Below are 17031 nucleotides of genomic sequence, written 5' to 3'. Positions count from 1 at the left end.
GGACAGAAGGTAGAAGGGAAAGGCGGAGTATACTAACCGCCCTTTTCTACTTTATGTGGTGTCTATAGTATAATATTTAGTGGCTATAATTACTCTTAGCTTATATATCGTCTATACCCAAGACTATAGGCGCCTAGAGTAATCTGTAAGTGAGGCATTATTAGGAGTAGTCATTGGCTAAGCTGTTACTAAATTTAAATAGCTGATAATCCCTAACGGACGCTATATGCCTTAGTAGGGTTTAGAAGCGTTTATATAAAGTTATAAACTAGAACCGGAAGTTAACAATAACCCCTAATAACGCCTCTTTTAGTAGGTATAGTATTATATAATCCACTTCTAACGCCTATCCTTCCTAAGGCAAGACACTGCCTAAGTAGTAGACTTATCCTAGCTAGTTAATCTTATATATTAACCCCCTATCTGTGGTAAAGGAGCTATTAGTGCCTATAGGGTAGTTTAATTGGCATTCTAGCTAAGCCCTTTATAAGCGCTCCGCCTTATATAGGCGGTAATTAACTTTTATTAATCTGCCTTGCGTTAGGGGAGATCTTTTACTTAAGGCGTTAAGTAGCTAGTACTTAGAGGTCTATAGACATATTCTATATTCTAATAGCATTAACCATAACTCCCTAAATAGTATCCCGCAACCCTTAAGTACCTATAAGTATACTATCTCCAAATTGCTAGCTACTAAATAGGCATTTATAGATAGAGAAACCAACTTTAGAGATAATAATAGCAATATAGAGGCGTGGACTAGTTATAAAAGTAACTTTAGTAATAAGGATTAAGAATGGGACGCAGAGACATTATATAATAGAGAAAATAGTTTTAGTACTAAAGATTAATAAATAGGGGCAGATAGTAATAAAGAGGTGTTAAGTAATAAGGCTATATAGGCGACGGTTAAATACGGTGGCCTTAACTTTATAGTTTTAAATCTATAAGTAAAAGATAAAAATATAAAGAAGAGTTCTAATAAAATCTAGTAAAAGGGTTAAAACTTTAGCCTCTTTTTGTTTAGCCTATCGCGAAATAAAATAATATTTTACTATTCCCACCGGAGTCTCTGCCCGCTTAACTTATAGCAAGCTATAAAGTATTTGCAATAATCTATACTTTTACTTAGATAAATTTATTTACTACCTTAAAAGTAATAATAGAAGGTAAATCTATGCTAATAATTTAGGATTTTTTAATTTTCTTATAGACCTAGGACGTATGCCACCTTAGTAACTACAGTACTTATAGATTTATATCTTAAGGATATAAACATATTTTTTTTATAGTGTTTTCTTTTTATTTAAATTATTTCTCTACTTATAGTATATAGCAGTTATTTATTTATTCTGGTATAGTGGAGAGGGGTAGTTAGGTTACGCGAGGGGGCTTAGACTTATAGCTACACTTATAGAGCTATTTACGTAAGAACTTCTCTAAGTATATATAAGGGGACTTTAAGTCATTATAAAGTTCATAGGGGTCTTTATATAGGAACTTCTTTAATATTTCTAAATCTAGGACTTATATATTTCTTTTTTTTATAGTTCTAGTATTTTCCTAATATTTACTTCCTATTTACATACTAGGCATTAATAGAGGGCGCTAGGTTAGATTACCCTATTTATATAATTACCCTACTTATATAATCACTCTACTTATATAATTACTCTACTTATATAATTGCCCAGCTCGCACAATTACCTAGTTTATATAATTACCCAGCTTGCACAATTACCTAGCTTATATAATCGCCTAGCTTATACAATTACCTAGCTTATAGGATTGCCTAGCTCCTATAAGTACTATACTTATATAGTTACCTAGCTTATAAGATTGCCCAGCTCCTATAAGCACTATCCTTATATAGTTACCTAGCTTATAGGATCGCCCAGCTCCTATAAGCATCTAGCTCGTATAATTACCCAGTTTATACAATCGCTCAGCTTATACAATCGCCTAGCTCGTAGGATTGCCTAGCTTTTACGAGCACTATACTTGTACGGTTACCTAGCTTATAAGATTAGCTAGCTCTTACAAGTATCTAGCTTATAGAATTAAAGCCGAAGTTATTAAACCTATTAATACCCTATTTATACACTAGGCATTAATTAAAGGGCGCTAGGTTAGACTACTCTACTTATACAATTACCTAGCTTATAGAATCCCCTAGCTCCTATAAGCCCCTAGCTTCTATAACCTCCTAGTTTATAGGACTAAAGCTATAGCCGCTAAATCTATTAAGATCTAGCTGTATATTTAAAGGGCGCTACGTGTTACAGAGTAAGCACAAGCGGTGATAATATATAGCGAAGTAGGTATTATTAAGCTATATATATAAACTGCGTGATAAAGTTAAGACGTTGCGTAAGGAAAGAAGGTAGGAAATGGGAAGAAAGGGCATATATCGTTAACTTAGTTGCTTGGTCAACACGTATATAGGCAGAATAGGGTTTAGGTCATGGTCCTAGCAGAACTTAGCAGAATTTAGTGGAACTTAGCAGAATATAGCAGAATGCTATAGATTGCTGTTAGATTGCCATCAGATTGCCGTTAGATTGCTATTTCGCGGTTAGTCTCTAATTGCTAAGTCGGTAGAAATAGGTGGACGTATGCAAGGTATTACGGGGGTGTCCCATAACAGTACCCCCCCTTTAAACTTAAGCTTCTGCGAGATGGGGCTGTAGTAGTTCTAGGTAGAGTTTATAAAAGTCTTCCGTGGCTTATATAAGTCCTATAAAGTTAACGGGTTCCCATAAGGACTTAGTAAAGCCTCTCCATTTCGTAAGATACATATATTGGCGTTTCCGTTTATTATACTTAATATCGTCAATTCTTTTAACGAAATACTCATTCTTACCATCCACTTTAACTGGTAGGGGAGGGTTTTATATCTGTCTAGGCAGGGCGTCTAATACAGGGGTAGTAGGGCGGAGGACTAACGTATAGAATACGGGGTGGATTTTAACCGTATTAGGGAGCTTTAGTTAGTAGGCATAAGGAAAGATAACCTTTTCAACCTTATAAGGGCCAGCGTTCTTCTAATTAAGTTTCTTAGTAGGTTATTTTGTGTTCAGATTTCTTGTGTCTAGCTAGACAAAATTACTAATTTAGTAGGCCAGTGCTAGGGTTCGTTTCTTATTCGCTGCGGCTTTATAAACAAATTAAGCCCATATCATCTCATTAGTAAGGAACTATTATAGTTCCTCCATCTTCTCTACGAATTTATTTGCTTTTGCGACTTATAAGGCGTAATAAGCAAGGTAAGGAACATTACTGAAGGGTTCAAAACCCATTTGTGGGTGCTAGCCGTAATTAGCTAGGAATGGGGAGACTTTCGTGGTTTCCGAGACGGAATTATTTACAGTAAACTCGGCGAATGCGAGCTAGTTAATCTAGTTATCCTATAAATACAACGTGTATATCCGAATATACTATTCCATTATAGCATTTACGCGTTCTATTTAGCCATCCGTTTCTAGATAATACGTAGTAGATAATAGTGCTTTAATACGGAGTTAAGTAGTTAGTTCTTTCTAGAATGCTAAGATAAACTAGCTGCCTCTATTAAAGATAATCGTTTTAGGGAGTCCGTGGAGTTTCTATACGTAATCTAGGAATAGTTAGGCGACGGCGGGCGTTAATATATTAGGGCAGGCGATTAAGTATCTTATTTTAAATAGTCGGTCTATAACTACTATAATATTCGTACAGCCTCTACTTTTAGGAAGGTCAACAACAAAGTCGATTAAGATATCCTTTTATCTTCGGTCTGGAACAGGCAGCGGCTTTAAAAGACCGTTATACGTCTTATACGAGGCTTTAGCTCGTCGGTAGGTATGGCAGCTAAAGATATACCTTTATATTATATTATGCATATTCGGCTAATAATACTCCCGTTAGAGTAGTTCTAGGGTCTTTCCTTAGCCTAGGTAGCCGGCGACAGGTAGATTATATATGTGTTTAAGGAGTTTAAGCTTAAGCTTATCGTAATTAGGGATAACTAGACGGTTCTAGTAATATAAGCGGTTTCTATAGGCTTCGTATTTACTTAGAGAAATCTTTTTAGAGCGCCTAATACTATCTTATATTAGCTTAAGCGTCTCTTAGATAAACTTGTTATTTAGGTATTTATTAACTATAATCTATTTAATTAATTAATTAGTTATTTTAAGGACTTGTACCGTAAGATCTTTAGTAGAAGGGTTGAATAGTTTAGGGCGAAGTAGGGTCTGATTTTAGTAAGAGCGCGCTTCTTCTAGGGCTAGCGCGTCTTATAAGCGTCGGGTTAGGGTATTAGGCTTCTAACCTTAGACGCCTAGGCGGTACGTAATTAAGAATCAGAAATGAGACAGATATTCTAACTAGCGGGCCTAATAATAACTTAGCTGTTTTGTGGTCGTAAAGTACTATAGGTTCTTATAGTCGCTAAGGACCTTAATTAGAAATCCAGCGCCTTCTAGTTCGGGTCGCCATTATTTAAAACACCTAATAATAGCTAATAATTCCTTATTATAGATCTTGTAGTTGCATTCAGCTAGGCTTAGTCATTTTAAGAAGTATACTATGGGGTGTAATACTCCATCCTTATTATATTGAGATAAGATGCCTTTGGTAACGTAGTTAGATAAGTCGGCTTCTATAACACTTATTTAGTTTAGGTTAAAGTATTAGAGTATAGGCGTAGTAGTAAACATAACTTTTAGATAGGCAAAAGCCTTCTTATATTCCTTATTAAAGATAAAGACTTTATCCTTTTAGGTTAGAGCTATAAGGGGTAAAACCAGGGCGGAGAAGTTATTAATAAACCGTTAGTAGAAATTAGCAAATCCTATAAAGGCTCTTACGTCCTTAACGTTCTCGGGTTCTTGCTAGTTTACAATTACTTTAACTTTCTTTAGGTCTATTCGTATACCGTTTATAGAAATAAGGAGTCTAAGGTATAGGACTTCCGTTTTATAGAACTCGCATTTATCTATATCTAATTATAAACTAGCTCCGTGCAGGGCTTATAGGATAAGGTTAACGTATTTCCGATATTTGGTTAGGTTATTACTATATATCAGGATGTTATTAATATAAGCAGTACAGAAGATGTCTAGGTAGGGGCGCAGGGTATCGTTTATATAATGTTAAAATGAGCTTAGAGCGTTTGTGAGGCTAAAGGGTGTTACTAAGTACTTAAATAGTCTATATTGGGTGCGAAATATAGTAAGCCATTTATCCCCTTTTGTAATGCGGAGACGGTTAAATGCAGAGATAATATCGAGCTTCGTGTAGTAACAAGCCTTACTTAGTTAGTTTAGCGTCTCTTATATTAACGGAATCGGATATTAGTTCTTAATAGTAACGGCGTTAAGAGCTTAGTAGTCTACATAGAAGCATAAACCGCCGCTGGGTTTCTTAACGAAGATCACTAGTACGGCTATAGGCAACGAGCTTACTCTAATAAATTCTTTGCTTAGGTTCTCGTCTAAATACTTTTATAGCACTTAGAGTTTATTTTAGGATATCCTATATAAGGGTCTAAATCTAGGCTGCTTTCCTTCTTTAAGTATAATCTTATAGTCGTATAGTCGGTATTCTGGTAGCTTATCAGCTTCCTTTTATAAGAATGCATCTAGGCGATAATAATACTCTATTAGTACCTTTGTGGCAGGGTTAGTATACTTCTTTAGTACTAAGGCCTTCTTAATATCGGCTATTATAACAGCGAAGATCGTATGCTCGGGTTTCTTAGCAAGTTACGCTAGCAGGGTAGCTCTAATTATGCGGATATCCAGGGTACCGAGCTCGCTTAGATTATCTATAGTTTCTTATTCGGGTTTAGGTTCGGTATTAGGTACGGAGTTAGTATTAAATTCAGGTTCGGGTTCTTTAAGAATCCTTTTCATAGTTGGATACTAGTCCTTCTAATATCTTTATATAGTAAGCTTAAGCTTCTACCTATCTTTAGGCAGTATAGTGCTTAGGGCCAATTTATAGAGTTTGGTGGAATTCCCGGATCCTTAATAGATGTCGGTGGAAATCTTACGCTAGTGAAATTTAGTGGAATTCCTAGGTTAGTAGAATCTGGTAGGTTCCTTAGGCGTGGGGTAGACATTAGTAGAAATCTTAGGCTAGTAGATCTTAGCGAATTCCCTAGATTTTAGTTTAGGGTTAAGGCGGTACGTTATATAACACTTCTGCTTATAACGGGAGGCGGTAAATAGAAGCTTAAGGTTGTCCTAATTAATGGTTACCTTATATAGCTTTATCTAGGGTTATCTAAGGATTACTAGGTAACCTAGGGTAGTAACAAAAAGCTTAATCAGTTCTTCATGGTTTAGGTATTAGAGTCTTAGGGCTACCACGTAGGTAATACAGCCTAAGACGGTACGTTTGCCATTAAATCCAAATACGTTAATATACCGGTTAAGGGGGGTTAAGGTAAAACCATTATCTTATATAAAGATCTTATTAATAAATCCTATGCCGCTAGCTCCTATATTAATTAGGATTTAAGCGTTAGCCTTTTAACCATTCTACCAAAGGCGGCAGTTAATAGTTATACTATAGTCCAAGAGTTGGAGTTTATAATGTTAAATGCGTTTAACGAGATCCTATAGTAGAGCCGTCCCGGAGAGTGACTTAGCTCTAGGATCTTCCTTTTAGAGGCAATTAGGGCGGGGTTCTTATAGGACGTTAGTTGGAGCTTCGTCCTTATAAGTAGTACTTACTAAACGTAGGGCTAGAACTAGATAAAGATTAGGGACAGTAACCGGAAGATTAATATAGTAAACGCTACCAGTTACTAGCCGTTTTATAAATCGTTTCGGGGCATAGGGACGGAGCAGTGGTTTAAGAGGTAGGAGCACTTCTATATTTAAAGTAGAGGCCTAGCTTAATACGTTATTCTCGTTTGTGGATCTCCTAATAGGCGTATCCTAGGGTCCTAGTGTTAATATCTATGGCGTTAGGGTACTTAGGTTAAGATAATAACTTTTAGTAGGCGTTTATAGGGTTAATCGTGTTTATTATATTAAACGGGCTTTAGTATAACGGCGTAGTATATCGTTATACCGTTTATTAATAACGTTTATATAGGCATTAAGAGTTTCCGGGAGGTTTACGCCCTCTTAGGGAGGTTTTTAGTTTAGGCTTAGGGATTTAATAAGGCTATTAGTAGTACGGAGTTATTCCCAGCCTATTTCTTTACGTAGCGGTTAAATTCGGAGAATTATACTAGGAAACTTTTCTTTTGCTTGACAAGTTATTTAGTTTATCTTTCTTTAGCGGTCTAGCTTAGCGGTTTAGGTTCCCTATATATAGCTTTAAGAAGTATAAACTAGGCTTTATACTAAGTTTGGTTAGAGAGGTTTAATTAAGGTTAGCTACGTCTCCTCCTAGTTAACTTAGGGCGTAATAGGTCGGTTTAAGCTTCGGTTAGGTAGCAGTCAGCATTACCAGTTAGCTTATCTTAAGCCGGCTTAAGAATAACCTAAAGCTCTTGTTGTTTACCGGTAAATACTAGGGGGTCTAGTAGTGTTCTTAGATCGTTTTGGTGCGGTAGTCGGCTTCTCTATAGGGTAAGTAACTACTACTAAATTCGGGGCTTGCGTTCCCGCGTATCATCTCTAGAGATAGCGTTCTTCGGTCTAGGGCTTAATATAGGCATCTTAAGGATACGGACTTCTTCTTAAAGTGCTTTATCAATTATTGTTATCATGCTTCTTATTCGGCTTACTATTAGTTAAAGTAGCTTAGTGCTATAACAAGGGCGTCTATAAAGGACTTCTGTATACCTACTAATTGTTCTTAGAGTGCAGCTATAATAGCCGTCGGCCGTTACGGGGGCTTTAAGGGTCGTTCTGCATTTCGAGGGTAGTATAGTTTTTAACGCAACGTAGTATTACGGAGTAAGCATAAGCGGTAATAATATATAGCGAAGTAGGTATTATTAAGCTATATACATAAACTGCGTAATAAAGTTAAGACGTTGCGTAAGGAAAGAAGGTAGGAAACGGGAAGAAAGGGCATATATCGTTAACTTAGTTACTTAGTTAATACGTGCATGGGCAAAATAGGGTTCAGGTCGTAGTCCTAGCAGAACTTAGCAAAATTCGGTAGAACTTAGCAGAATATAGCAGAATGCCGTAGATTGCCGTTAGATTGCCATTTCGCGGTTGGTCTCTAATTGCTAAGTCGGTAGAAACAGGTGGACGTGTACAAGGTGTCACGGAGGTGTCCCATAACACTACGCCTAACTACCTAGCTTACTCTTTTTATAGAATTCCTTATTAATTAATAGTGCCTAAAGGAAATCGTTACGGAGGAAGTAAGGAATAATAGTTAGAGTAGTAGAATATAGATATAGGAGCATTTATAAGCACGTATTAAATTTATCCTCTAACAGCTAGTACTATTTAATTTTAATTTAATAAACTATGCCGAATATATAGTGCTCTTTAACTCTAAGACTAAAGATAAACTATAACTAGATCCTTATCGCTACTACTCCTCTTATTTACGGCTCCCGGTATTAGTGTTATAGCTACCTTCCCTAATAAAACTTATATTCGCACCTAGAATAATAAAAATATATATATTCGCAAACTTTAACAGGTCCGTGCCTGGCTTACTATTAACACTTTCTTACTGTTAACAGTGCTACACAAATATAAGTAGGTATGCTTATATAGTATTAAGCTTCTATATTTAATATATCTAACTCTTTATCTGGTATACTTATAAAGCACAAAGTTTTTATATCCAACTCTATATTTAACTCTTTTTCCGTTTCCACTGGATATTCCTTATAGGCTTTATGTCACGAACAGTGACGATCTAGTAATAATTGGAGTAGAGGAGGAGTTACCGCCTTATACGGAGCCTAAGTAGACCTAAGTTAGGATAACAAGGTATATCTAGTCCGAGCTATAAATAGAATTAGACCAATTAGAGGCTTTAACTTAATTTAGTAAAGTCCTAACTAGATGGCGCTAGATAAAACCATAAGTAGCTGTTCCAGTAGGGAGACAGCTATTTGTAATGTGTTAAATATAAACAGTATCCTCTATTAACTAATTATGCCAAGTTAAGCCTTTTTCTACCATATTAACCTTAGGAACTCCCAGTTCCTTATATATAAATAGCTCCCTATAGTACTATAAGGTCCTCGGACGAAGATAAACCTCTAACTATATAATACGACATTAGGCGCGAACTAACCGCAAATAAAGAAGAATAAATAAAATGCGGTAACGGGACTATTAAACTCATAATCGGCATTTAATACGATCCAACCAGATCTAGAAAACTCTAATAATAAAGGATTGGAGGTAGAAGAATAAAATAAGTTAATCTTAATTAAATAGGGCGAGGATAACCTTAAATAAGAACCCTAAAGAGTCGCACTAAGAAGAAAACTAGCTTAATTAGAGGTAGAAAACTAAAGTTTAGATAATAAGCTAGTAGCTATATAACTGTAGCTAGAGCTTATTAAGAAAAGGTAGACATTATTATAAATAAGGCAGGAATTAGAGGAATATTAATAACTGCTAGAAGAGGATAGAAAAATACTAGCAAGATTCTTAATTATACTAACCCCTACCCTACCAGACCTAAGAGAGGTCAATATACCTATTAGGGGCGCTGCGTTATAATCCTAATTGCCTAAACTATAGCTACTAATAAAGTTTATAGGCAAGGGGAGATATAAATAGGATAAATAGAAGAAAGACTGTAAGAAGTTTTTTATTTAGGTCCTATATGCATTTAAAATGGAATTATAGCGGACTAAATTTATATATAAGCATTTAGGAGATACTTAGTAGGAAAAATAGGATAATATAAAGGCTATATAGCCCGTTACGGAATAAACCTAGAAAAGAATAAAAGAGTATATATTATTATTGCTTAAGATAAAATAGGAGCGTAAGGCTAATACCTTTATTAGAATTAAAAGAGTAATATAAGGAAACCGGACCCTATTAGACCTATTATAATACCTCCATATATAATAGAGAGAGCTAGGTATATAAAATAAGGAAATATAGATCCTAGAGTTTAAAGCGGCCCTATTAGACGAAATATAGAAGAGGCTATTTTACGTCCTAGGGGTAGAATACTATAAGTTGTCTAAAATGGAACTAGATGCTAAAGAAGCATATAGGGATATAAAGCGCAAATCGTCTAAATTGGCCTAGAAATAAGCACCCTTAGAAATAAAGAACTTATAGAAAAGGTCTTAGAGTAATATAAATAACTTAAAAATATACTAGAATTGATAACAATAATTAGGTTTATTGTTGTCCTAAAAAGATTAGTCTAAAGAAAATCGGCTTAACCCTAATAAGGAAGGGAAGCTAAAGAGTAACCGATTTAGTTTAAGATGTTATAACTATAACTAACTAGGCTATATCACTAGGAAGTGCCGTAAGCCGAAGAAAGAAATAAAAAAAGTAAACCCTATAACGTATTAGCTCTATATATTATAGGTAAGATTATATATATAAAAGAGTAATAAGAAAAAGCCTGTAACTCTAGCAGATAAAGAGGCCTAGGTAGCTCGTTAATTTAAGTTATAATAAGCGTAAGAGGCCTAAAGGGCGATATATTAGTCTATGCCCTTATTAATTATAGAGCAGAAGCCAATATTGTTACCTTATCCCTACTAGCATGTAGCGGACTAAATTATAATAGGTAGAGGCTAGGAGGGTATAAGACCCTTAACTATTAACCTCTAGCTATATATGGAACGGCTAGTATACTATATAAGGTCACTAACTTATTTAGATTAAAGTAAGGCGGAATAGACTCCTTTCTTATAGGAGAGGTAGCCGGATTTAATATAGTCCTAGGCATACCTTAGTTATCTAAATAGGACTTAATTCTAAGCTTTATATAGAAGACTCTACGGCTCTACAGGACTAAAAGGAATAAAAAATACTAAAAGGTTATAATAAAAGGACTGAGATCCTTTGTAGTAAGTCTGCGATATACGGACTTAGATCTTTTTATTATATATATAACTATTACGGCACTTAAAGAGCTAGTAGATACTTTACTAGAAGCCTATAAGAACTATATAGACGTATTTAATAAGAAAGAAGCTAGGTTATTACTAGACTACGGTCTATATAAGCTAGTAATTAAGCTAATAAAAGGTAAATAACCCCTATTTAGTTTACTATATAACCTTTTAGAAGCCAAACTAAAGGTTTTAAGGAAGTATCTGGATAAGAATCTATAACGTAGATAGATCTATAAGTTATAATCTCCTACTAGTGCTCTAATCCTCTTTATTAAGAAGAAGAATAGAGACTTATATCTTTATATAGACTATAGAGGGTTAAATATAATTACCAAAAAGAATTAATACCTACTCCCCCTAATTTAGGAATCCTTAAACTAGTTATATAGGGTATCTATAAGGGATATTATTGCGGACACCTTAGGTTGCCCTCAGAATAACCCCCGGACGCCCCTCAAATAGTCGCCGGTCACGTGCCAGAGGCACGTGCCTGTAGTATATAGTCTCTACAATTCTAGAGGCCTTACCTCCTTAAGGATTCGTCTCTCTCACCAATCTATCTTATTCCAATCGTGTCCTTATAGCCCCCTATCTACAAGATCCCCTCACATTTAAATCCTTCCTACTCTTTTTTAGAAGGGTAGTCGGCTTTAAGGACCAGATTGTTTGTTTACATTATTTGTTTATAACTACTATCCTCCCTTAAAATCTCGCGATGACCTAAACGGAAACTCCACGGATACCTTATAGAAAGCTGTCGCGCAAAGGCAGGAAGGTCCCTCTAATAGCAAGAGATTGCGATAATATAACCCTCTAGGCAAGACGGCCAAACAAGCCCTAATACCCAGATGCTCCAGGAGCTCGAAGACTCTCGCACACCTACAGTCACTAGCAACGCTAAGGAAAATACAGACACCCTCTACGACGGTCACAATACTGCTGGAAAGTAGCCAGAACCCCTCTAGCCCCACCTAGGCTAATTAAAAGATTAAGCGCCAGAGGCAACTTTAAGATCTTCCCCTAAGCCAGAAATGCCAGAGAAATACACTAACGTGTCCGACCAAGGAACCAACCAGAACCCTCCTAGAAGACCACTGGCCCATAATTAGTATAGTAGTAGTGTATAGACTGCTTACAAGCTAAGCGGGCCTACCCCTTTAGGTAATTTAAGCTAATCACTAACTTAAGACCCGAGCCCCGTTAGGAAGCCCACACTAGCTACTAGTACTAATACTACCTCTATAGCAGGAGCCTCCCCAGGCCCAAGTTTGGAAGGTTAAGAGCCCTATACTAATCTCCTTTAAGACAGATATTGGGAAGCTATTATAAGACTCTTAGAAGCCATACAGGAGGAAGTCATTAATAAATATATTAGAACCCTTTAAGGGCAAATCTAGATCTAATAGGGTCTAATCTAAGCCAGATAAATTCTTTTATAACCTAGTTAAGGCTAAGGGCTTCCTAGGGGCTACCTAGTACCTACCTAAGGAGGTATGGAAGACTTAGAGAGGCACCTATGTAATAAACGGAAAAAGAATATAGACCAACTGGCCAAGGCCTCCAATAGTCTAGAACTTCGTCATAGACCCAACGCCTAACAGCTAGACGATTGGGTTCGCGAGGTAGACAACTTCTTTAAGATGCTAATAATACGAGATAATACTAAAGAGCGTATACGCTAGATCATTAGTAAGATTAAAGACCAATCACTAAACTAAATCGCGCTTAATCAACTTAATAAAGAGCAAATTATAACATAGCCACAGCTATAGACCTTCCTAAAGGGTTAGACCTAAGATCCGTATATTATATAATACGATAATGCAGAACAATTCTGGAATAGTACGCAGCTAAACCGTTAAGACTTCCGCCAGTTTATAAACTTTATAGAAACTCGTGCTTAATAGATAGATTTAGAGCCCTTTAAAAATAAGGACGGCAGCGTCCGCAAGAAGAAGAAGATTGGATTTATCTAGGCTAGAATTAAGCCAGCAATTCGTGACAAAATAAAACGCGTAGGAGCCCTACTACGGATTACCGCATATGCGGATTTTGAACGAGTGGTTCTAAACGCTAAGGATACGGTAAAGAACTAGACCTCTTTTGGCAGGAAGCTAAGGGGTTACTAAAAGCGCGGGCACTCTAGTAGTAATATAGGGCAGACCTAACCTTTAAAGAAGCCGTTCTTAAAGAGAACTTTAGAAGGGTTAAAGTTAGGAACCTTAAATAACGGGAAAGACTCCTAGGGCCAACCTAACACCCGTCTAGCACCTTTATAGGAACACTCTAAGAAGTCAAGAGAAAACTCCAGAGGCAGATCCTATTAGAAAAACAAGTAGGGCGATAACCGCACTAACAATCCAAAAAAAGAAAAGCCCTAGTCACGGACCTCTCCTGGCTGCAACTAGGGCAAGATACAGAAGGAAAGACTCTCCGTATTACTATTAAGCTAGAAATAACACTCCCTACAGGTAAGGTACGACAGTTCCAAGCACTATACGACAGTAGCGCCGAAATCAATCTTATACGATATAATTTGGTAAAAGAGCATAAACTTATCCCATTATAAAGGTGGCGGAAACCTATCGCAGGCTTCCTAGATAAGCATCAGATCAAACTATACAGTGCCTATAAGCTTATAGTGTTAGTAGCCGATATATATAACTGCACCAAGGTAGTCGGCCCGCAACCCTTCTAGGCGGCTAACTTCGTAGGTTACAACCTTATCCTCAGATACCCTTAGCTAGCGGAAGCAGATCCTAAGATACGCTTTAAGACTAGAGCCTTTAAATAATAGAACGATGAAGATTTAAAAGGGCGCATATTACTAATAAGCCTAAAGAACATCCTAGAGAATATAGCCCTAGGCGAAATAGTATACGCTTTACACCTAAAGGAGTATCAGATCTAACCCCTATTTAGTAACAAGATAGGTATAGAGCCTAGTATAGGTAATAACCCCTCCACAACGGAGACCCTATAGGGAACTACCGGATAGGTCGCGGAGACATTACAGGGAGGTGGCGATCTTAAGGATTTCACGAGATACTTTAACCGCTACGGATTACTCTAGCTTAAGCAATATACGGAGAGCATACTACGGCACCTTAAACGCTGCGTTAAGGAGTTCCCTACCCTCTACTAGCTACCGCATGAAACGGTTTAACGTATAGTAGTAACCATATATAAGCAACCACTATAGCGTATGACGCTACCTATAAGCATCCTAAGGGAGCTCTGGGACCTACCCGATAATAACATAGAGGACAAATACAACCCCGATTTGTTAAATATCCTAGTAGGCCTAAGGGACTTACTAAGGGTATTTTCGGGCAGGAGAGCAAAAGTCCTACCGCAGAACTTAGAGTACAATTATGCAATTAATCTAGAAGAAGGCAAACAACCGCTAAACCTTCCTATCTATAACCTCTTACGTAAAGAGCTTAAGATCCTACGGGAGTACCTTAATAGGTCACTGAAAAAGGGGTAGATCTGGCCTAGTAAGTCGCCGTTAGGCGTACTAATCCTCTTTATCCTAAAACCAGATGGAACTATAAGGCTATACATAAACTATTACGGTCTTAACAAGATTACAATTAAGAACCGTTACCCACTACTACTAGTTAGTGAAATGCTAGATTAACTATCTAGGGCGAAGATCTTTACGAAGCTAGATTTATAAGACGCCTACTATAGGCTCCGTATTAAAGAAGGGGATAAGTAAAAGACCGCTTTTAAGACCTAATACGGCCACTTTAAGTATCTAGTAATGCCTTTTAGGCTAGCTAATACGCCTACGACATTCCAATTATATATTTACAGAGCCTTAGGGAGACTAGTTAACCGCATATATGTTATCTATTTAGATAACATCTTAATCTACTTAGAAGATAAGGATTAATATAAATAATACGTCCGCGAAGTGCTAGAACGTTTAGATAATTAGGGCCTCTACGCTAAGGCGTTAAAGTATATCTTTAACATTAAGCAGGTCGAGTTCCTAGGTTATATCGTAACGCCTATAGGTATAGTTATAGACCTAGTACGGGTGCAGACAATCTAGGAGTGGCCGGAGCTAGAGAGTTACTAGGATATTCAAGTATTCCTAGGCTTTGCCAATTTCTATAGGCGCTTTATCTATAACTACTCAGACGTCGCCTAATACCTATTTAACTATATTACGGAAGCTTCCTAAGACTTAACCTAAGGAGTAAAAAGCTTAAAGGCGGTAAGGAAGAAAATTAAAAAGGGACTAACTAAATGGTATAAGCTATAGTTATAGCCCGGAAAGGTTTAGGAGGCCTTCTAAGAACTTTACGCAAAGTTCATAGAAGCTCCATTGCTGCGGCATTTCAACCCAGATCAGCCATTAATAATAATCACTAATGTATCAAATTTTGCCCTCGCTGGTATCCTATTACAACCTAATAGGCATCCGGACGCTACCTAGCTCTATTAAAGACCAGTAGCATTTTATAGCAGAAAATTCCAGGGACCTAAAGTTAGGTATTATACCTACGATAAGGAACTGCTAGCTATAGTTAACTGCTTTAAACAGTGGCAATACTACCTTAAGCACGCGAGCTATACCACTTATATACTCTCAGATCACCATAATCTACGCTACTTTATAACTACAAAGAAGCTTATACCTTAACAAGCCAGATAGGCAGAGGAGCTTACGCGATTTAATTTTAAGATTAAATATAAGCTAGGGGAAAACAACCCTGCTAATAGACTGTCACGACGGCTAGACTATACCAAAGGCTTTAAAACAGGAGAAGGAAAACAGATAATAGATATCTTACTCCCTATATTATAGAATAAGCTCCAGGTATAGGATGCTTAAGTACCCACAGCTCTATGCACCGAGTCTCAGGCGGTATAAGCCCTATTAGTTTCTACTAACGTTCTGGCTAGTACCCGGTCCGTTGCTAATAAGGGTCCAAATATACCTAGACAGGACGTCCCCGATACATTCTTAGAACCTAGTAATATACTATCTCTAATTGCTAAGCTATCCCCTTAAACAAATAGCAAAGCTATAGAGCAATCGGAACTCGGAGCCCTATAACAACCAAAAAACTTTAACCTTATAGCGGCCTTCCTAATATATACGCATTAAAGAGTTATAAGATCCATAGTACCATCTAGTCTTATACTTAGAGCAGTATAGGACGAAACAGCTTTTACCTGGGAACTATCCAAAGGGTTAACGGATCTTATCCGTAAGGTGTAACGGAGGGACACTTCCTATGCCATTCTTAATACAGAAGTAGACCGGAAATGTAATAGAAAGGAAGCTGCTAGGTGCTACTATTGGGAACTAGACCTAATGGGCCTACTATATAAAGGTAGTAAGGTTTAGGTGCCATAAGAAGCAAATCTACGACAGAAGATTCTTATAAAGAATTACGATAATCCTCTAGGCGGCCACTATAGTTAAGCAAAGATAGTAGAATTACTTTAGCGCAAATACTATTGGCTAAGGCTTAATCAGGAAGCAAAGGAGTACATTAGCTATTATAAGAAGTGTTAAGTATATAAAATCCGCAGGCATAAGCTATAGGGTCTACTTAAATCAGTTCCCCCCGCCAGTAAGCTATAGCAATATTACGCCATAGACTTTATTACGGATCTCCTACTATTTAAAGATGGCTAAGGACAAATATATAATTCGGTCCTCGTACTTATTAATAGGTTTTCAAAGTACGTCTAATACCTTCCCGTTAATAAGACGATTAATATATAAGAGCTCGCTAACCTAATTAAGGAGAAATGCTTTCTTAAAGTAGATTAGCCGCACTCTATTATTACTAATAGGGGCAGCGTCTTTATAAGTTAGTACTGGTTAGATCTATACTTCCATTTAAAGATAGACTACCGGTATAATACGGCTTTTTACCCGCAGATAAATAGGTAAACGGAACGCTAGAACTAGGAACTGGAGTCTTACCTACGGATATATTTAAACTACTAGTAAAATAACTAGTGCGAGCTACTTCCGTACACGG

Source organism: Cenococcum geophilum (assembly GCF_001692895.1).
Source record: "Cenococcum geophilum 1.58 unplaced genomic scaffold K441scaffold_4, whole genome shotgun sequence".
Classification (NCBI taxonomy): Eukaryota; Fungi; Ascomycota; class Dothideomycetes; order Gloniales; family Gloniaceae; genus Cenococcum; species Cenococcum geophilum.
Note: the sequence above shows the minus strand (reverse complement) of the source record.